General features: G+C 42.5%; 1 pseudogene; it reads right to left on the minus strand.

The window, feature by feature from the left end:
• Positions 1-2,274: 2,274 nt before the first annotated feature.
• Positions 2,275-3,915, minus strand: LOC100758829 (annotated as a pseudogene).
• Between the last annotated feature and the right edge of the window lie 3,126 nt (positions 3,916-7,041).

The raw sequence follows: 7,041 nt of genomic DNA on the forward strand, positions 1-7,041 counted from the left end.
GTTAACCAATCAACACAGGGCAAGCCCTCCAAGCCTGGAAGCACACCAATCCTGAGCCTGTGTGTATCCCTAGAAACTCCCCTTATGCTGCCATATAAGATCTCTATGTAGACTCTTCGAGCTGTCTTTTCTAGCCATCCTCCATGGTAGGTGGATGAAAGACCTGAGCTAACATGGGGTTAGCTGGTTAAAACAACAATAATGCCTCATGCATTTTGCATCAAAAAATAATGTAGAATAGCAACAACACAACAATATGCTTCTTTTGAAAAGTGTAATCAAACTGCCAATCTTCAGGGTAAAAAGAAAGACTCAAGTATTTTTAGAACAACAAAAGAAATGAGAGCTATCACTTCCAACTTTCCACAACAATAAAGATCATAAAGGAATACTGTAGCATCTGTAGACCAAAAAAGATGAAAGGGTACAATTTGCAGCAATGTGTGAGAGCCTAGAGGATACCAAAAAGTCATATATGAAACAAAGAAAGAGACAAAACTTATATTGTTTATAAGGTGTTCCCCTAGAGGATGTGTGTATAATGGTGGCTATCAGAAGCTTGCAAATGTTATCTGGAAGGAAGATATAAGGTAGCTAAAAGGAATATATTTGAAAAGTGCAAAGTGTCTAGATTTAATTTATTATGGAAAAAAATGTAGGGCTAGAGAGATGGTTCCATGGTTTAAAGCACAGTTTTCTACAATACGAGACCCAGATTCAATTCCCAGCATTCACATGGAGGTTCACCTCTGTTTGTAATTCAGGTCTTAGTGCATCCAATGCTGTCTTCTGGCTTCCAAGGTAGCAGGCATGCACACAGTGCTCAGAGTATTTGAAGGCAAAACACTCATACACATAGAATTAACTAGTTAAAAAAGACATGCATAAAAAGAATGACAATGAAGAGTCATTACCACAAATATGTGAAGGAAGGTAATTACTAATTACTTTAATTTAAGATCGTACAATCTATATCTATAAATTGTATGTATTTCATAACATCACATTATATAAGTTTAAAATACTATGTAACTTTTCAATTAAATAAGTTATTTAAGATGTATGCCAAAAATATTTAGACAGCTTAAAAGAAATGGACAAAATTCTTTAAACAGCTACAAACCATAATGTTCTAACTTAGACCTCATAACTCACGTGTGTAATATCAGCTGCATTGGGAGGCAGGATTCTAAGTTAAAGCCTGCCTGATCTACTGAGTAAATTTAAACATATTTTGTGCAAGGCAGTTAGAACCTGCATCAAAAGAAAAAGTCTACAATGGCTAGGCATATAGATTAGTAGTAGAATGCTTTCCTAATACAGATGAGCCTTCAGTTTTAGTCTTTACTCCAAGAAATAAAATGGGAAAACATCTGTTGAAATGGCTTAATGGGTAAAATCACTTGACAAATAAATGTTTGTCACAGATTCCTCACCCCATTTGGCCCCTAGGAATGCCTCCCTCAGGCCCTAGTAGTGGTGGTGTGTAGGGAGAGAAGAAATTAATTTTCCTACCATGCCCAGTAACTACCAGACAGGGGGTGTGATGAAAACATGGGAGGGGACTCTCTCTCTCAATGGACTGAATGTTCCTGGTGATTATTAGAGAGTTCTAAGAACTAAATCCATCCATGGACTACCAGGAAGACATTAGCTTTCCCTTGCCCTTTCAGTTGAGAAGGTGGGGCTAAGGGATGAAGAACAAAAAGTCTAACACTAAAAAAAGACACCAGCCCCATCTTGGCACTGATCTCATGCAGAAGATTGCATCCAATGTTAACTAATGCTAGAAGTGTCAATCTGTATACATTTAAATGTATTTGCATATTATAAAAATAAAGATTAACATACATATATTTTACACTAGTGACAGAACAGTGATGAACTTCAGTCAATCCCTCCTTCACATTGAACCGAACTGAAATCTGAGTGCTCTTAACACTGCCACCTGGACTATGGATTATGGATTATGTGTACAAGGAAAACAAAATCCCTGAGAAGCCGTTCAACATTTTTTTTTCTTTTCTTCAAGTATCTCTCTCCTCGGAGGATCACAGTTCTGAGTTTCAGGTTGTGAAACATTTGCTCCATGTTGGCTTCCATCTTCCCAAACCCCTCCAACCCCTCCCAAGGTCGACTCTAGTCACCTGGTGCGGTGGTTTCACCCTGGGCTCCAAAGGCGCTTGGGAGCATGGCAGGAACACCAGGGGCAAGAGATGTCCTAGTCAGTTCCCATGCTATGTTTACTCCATGGAACTTGCACAGCCAGGAATGTCACTGGTTTCTGTGCTTTTCACCAATGTTCTTCTTGGAACAGGTGCTGATCACAGTTGGTGTAGAAGGGTAAACCAAGGCCACATTTACTCCCTCGCTGCCACTCTTGGGACAGATGATCTCTGCCACCCCTTCTGGCCTGGGCTGACTCATCAGCTCCCCTGGGAAAGCATGTAGATTGGGGGACAGTCTCTTAAGGCACTTAGAACAGAGGATGTGCACAGTGTAGTGCAATCCAGGCCACTCCTGAAGTAGCACATTCAGTTCTTCTACCAAAGGGGTGATGGCTTGCCATGTGGTTCATATATTTGGTAATGATGCATTGCTGGCAATGGACAGGGTGTCTGGCTGCAGGACGCCCTTGGTGGGTTGGTAACTCACCACCAGAGGAAATTTCCCTCTGTATGCAAAGATCTGAAATTTCCTATCTGACCTGTGCACCACGTGGCTGTTGATCTGGGCATCTGAGCGTGCAAAAAATCCAGGTGGAAAGTTAAAGGGAAAACCATATTCAATCTGCAACTGTTTGGCCTGAAAACACTGCCCAGCTAGGTTGGTCCCATTGATCCAGTCCTCTGCGTGGGGCACCTCATTCTGCGCGTAGCATGGGAACTTGTTCCAAGCTGTGGAACCATTCAAAGGCTTGTCTTTAGAAGAATCAGACAGTGACAGAGTCCCATCTTCTCCAACAGCTCCAGTAGGAGCTGCAAGTCCTGCTGGCCCTGGACATGAAGCTTAAGCAGCAACCGAATGACATGGGCTAGCAGGAGCCCATGAAGCAGAAAGCCTTCCACTTAATGATGAAGCTGGGTGGCCCAGAGTGGATCCTGACCTGGGGTGGGCACTGTTATAGTGGGGAAGCCTTCCCCCTCTCCCTCGCCCTCTCCACTGCGCCCCAGGAGCAGTTTATGCAGCAAGAAAGAAGCATCTCTCTGGAAAAAGACATTGAGGATGTCAATGAGGCGGGTGAGGTTGTGGAAAACATGCTCCTTGAGGGCAGTACTATCCTCAAAATAGAGCAGCTTGCCGCTTACTTGCAGGTAGGAAAGGACACTCTGCAGCAGGTCCTCTGTCAGACCAGCCAGCAGACCAAGGCGGGTAGAGTCCCACCAGCTTAGCCACAGTCTTTGCGCCTGAGGTGGCTGGAAGTGCAGTTCCTCTAGCACCTGCCAGGGTCGAGGCAGGACTCTGTGTAGGTTGGGGAAGATTTCTCGGTGCTCAGCTACAGAGAAGGCTTTGCAATTGGTGGGGGTACCTGCAGCTAACAGGCAACACGGTTGAGAGGATCTGCAGCCAGTGGTTAAGCAGGTATTGGAAATGGGCCTTGCGCCTATGAAGGGTCTTGCCTGATACACTGCAGTAGGATGCATGGGGGCTTGCAGAGTGTAGCTCGAAGTCCTGAGCCAGGGCCTCATCCACCGCCTTGGCTAGATGGCTTATGCCCTCTGCATCATGCTTCTCCTGTAGGGCAATCTGGCGGTGAATGTCCAGACACTTTTCCTCAAGCTCCCACTCCCCACACAGGTCCGCATGTGTGCCCACAGCTCTTGTGTGCTCCGGGCAACCAGCGAGGAGCTGGGCTCTGGCTGGGCAAGGCGGCTCGCATTCTCCGGGCTCCTGGGCCAGGGGCACGATGGGCATCGGGGTCGCCACCTGCTGTGCCGTGGAGGATGCTGCTCCTCTTCCAGCTCTGCCCGCCTCACGCTGCCTGGAGAGCCAACTCCAGCCCCGCTACCCTGGCATTGGTGGCCCAGAGGCCGGCGTCGTTGCCTGAACTAGCTGCAGGGGGAGGACTGTGCTCGGCTCTGCTGCCGGATGCTGCTGGTGCAAGGCAGTGGCCCTGGTGCATCGTCGTCTCCTTGTCTCCGTTTCTCCGCGGCTCGGGAGGCAGCACCAGCACTGCCTCCCAGGCGCTGGGAAGGCATGATCAGAAAACCTAGTTCTCTTTTTTTTATGTTTTGGAAACAAGATTGTTTTACATGTCAAACAGTTCCCTCTCCCTCCTCACCTCCCCTGCCCCACACCCCCATCTCAAGACCTTTCCATGGGGATCTTAGAAATCTGTCATATCTTTTGGAGCATGGCACAGACTGTCCCCTGTGTGTTTAGGCAGAGAGTATCTCTCAGGATTATTTTACTAATAATGAACCTGTGTTGACAGTGTTGACAGATTATTAACACACCTCTACTGTATAAATTGGGATTTAGTCTTATTGTCATGCAGGCTTATGTTTGGGCAGTGCAGGATGCTCTATCTACAACACTGCTCTATAACAAGGGAGTTTCCCCTTCATTTCTCCCTCTGAACTATTGCAGACCATATCTGCACCGATGCGATTACTCTCTCCATGGTTTTTCTTACCTTCTCTCTAAATGAAAATTTCCTGCAAACTGACAGTTTTATTCATTCTTAGGAACAGGATGTTGTCACTATTTGTCTCTCCAATCAGGCATGATGTCACAGGTATTGTTCTCTCTTCCTAGATAGAAATTGTACATAGAAGACTTAACCTTTCCATTTTAGGGCAACTATATGGATATCTCTGTTTTGCCTTGACACTTGGACTGCGTATATACTTCTTGCTGTTTGCTCTTGTTACTTGAATTACAATAGGTCTTAAGGGTGTGTCTTCTTACTTTTTTGTCTCTTAGTGCATACTTGATATTTGCTCTCTTTGTATATAGTTTTTTCTCAAGTCAAAATCTTTTTCTTTAGAATAAAAGGGGAGTTGTAGTGCACCATCAAATCAGACTCACTTATGGCACTGATCACACCCATTTGGGAATGGTCACAGGTGTGTTCTTGAGCATGTGATATTTCGTCTGGTGTTCAGGACAGGTTTGTTCTCTCTTAGATCTGGTTGGGTCATGGATCCTTGGAGGTAGAAATTTTGTGTTAATCAGTTTCTTATGCAAGTAACTACTCCCAAATTAAATTAACCTATAATTAACCTAGTCCCATGTATCTATATATCTCCATATGTTTTCTCTTAGTTTTTATATGATATGCTCTGTAGTTTTTGGTCCTGTGTTTCCACATGCCTCTGCATTCCAAGTTCTGTTATTAAAGAAGCTAACACCTCTAAGCTCAGTTTTCTTATACAGCAGAGTGCAACTTCCTCGGGGATATTGTCATGCTCAGTGGTGGAACCTTCCCCCACCAATCAAAAAGTGACACAATCTCTCACAGACACTGAAACCAGACCTTTTGATCTGGTCAAGACATCAACTGAGTCTCCAACAGATGATGCTTGCTTATGTTGTTTTAAGAATAGAAACAAACTGGGAAAGAGAGACAATATAAGAGAGTATTTTAAAAATCCAGTTCAAATGTACTAAACATAAAAACAACTTAAGAAGCAAAATCGCAAATGATAATGACAGGGAAAACATGAAAACACAGATATGCTAAGAAGTAAAGAGGGAAGACTCTAACATCAAGGGGAGAAAAGTAAATTTGTTTTCACAAAGATAGTCCCCAAACCAACAAAATCCCAAAGAACTTATATGCAGCAAATTCTCAGAATAAAAATTTAGGTAAAGTTTAATTATTTTCAGAGAATCTACGACATAATTGGATTGAAATTAATAAAAACCCACAAAAATAATGGCACCACTGTTAAAGGAGATTTCAAACAGACATATAAATATACAGCTGTCCTTTAAGTAGGAACTGCAAGTTTACAGTCAAAATTAACAACCAAAGAAATCACTGGCCAGCACTCACCCTGTAAACAAAAGTTCCCTCAATTTCAATAGGAGAAAATGAGTTGGGAGTGGATGGCTCTTTCACCAGAAAGTGAGATATTCGCTTAAATCATTCTGATGTTTGAATATTGTAGGAAATAGCTCTGAATGCTAAATGTATTACATTACCTTATGGTAAAGAAAACAATGTCTATTAGGGTAACTTGGACATCCTATTGTTTTCTACAATTGTTGTAAAACTCCATCAGAGTGAGGAAATGAAAACTTTTCAAAGCAAGTACTAGATTAACCCTTTTTTAGAGAACCACTGTATGATAGGTATTTTACACCAGGCAAAGCAAATTTGTTTGGTTCTAGCTGCTTTATTAACATAATCCACTGGTGGTTAATGTTAAAAGAGGATCCAATCTGGCAAAGATTTTGCATTTCACAAAAGCTTTTATAGGTTAAGAAAAGCATTGCTTGAAAGAAAGAATCCTTGTGACAGGGTTCAACCAGAAGGTTTTGTATTAGGGAAAAGGGTAATAAAATGTGTAAAGGGACTGGAGAGACCAGCCTTCAGGGACAGGAGCAATATGAGAGAGGAAAGAGGCACAGAGAGAGGGAGGGAGGGAGGAACGTACCCAGAAAGGGAGAGAAAGAAAGGGAGGAGGATGGGATTTGGTCAGGACCCTTTTAAAAGGGAACATAGTGAAAATACACAAGTGGCCCTCTTAGAGACTTCAGGTGATGTCATATCATGCCAAAACCCCAAGGACAGACCAGTAAAGATGGCTAAATATTAATAGCTGTCATTCCTAAGTTTCCTTTACATTTGGCCTGAGGTTATGTTTGGAAAATTTAAATAGGGATGAAAATTGCAACTCTAACCATTTAGGCTGATGGAGAATTACAGAGAAAAACTATGTTTTAGACTATACATTGTGATTCAAGTATATCATAAAATATGATGTATTATAATTATAATGTATGATGTAAAAGATACATTTAAAAGATATGTCAATAACACAATCCTCACATATAAAACCACATAGAACACAAATATGGAAAAAAAAACTG

This window comes from Cricetulus griseus, unplaced genomic scaffold (assembly GCF_003668045.3).
Source record: "Cricetulus griseus strain 17A/GY unplaced genomic scaffold, alternate assembly CriGri-PICRH-1.0 unplaced_scaffold_184, whole genome shotgun sequence".
In the NCBI taxonomy this organism is placed as follows: Eukaryota; Metazoa; Chordata; class Mammalia; order Rodentia; family Cricetidae; genus Cricetulus; species Cricetulus griseus.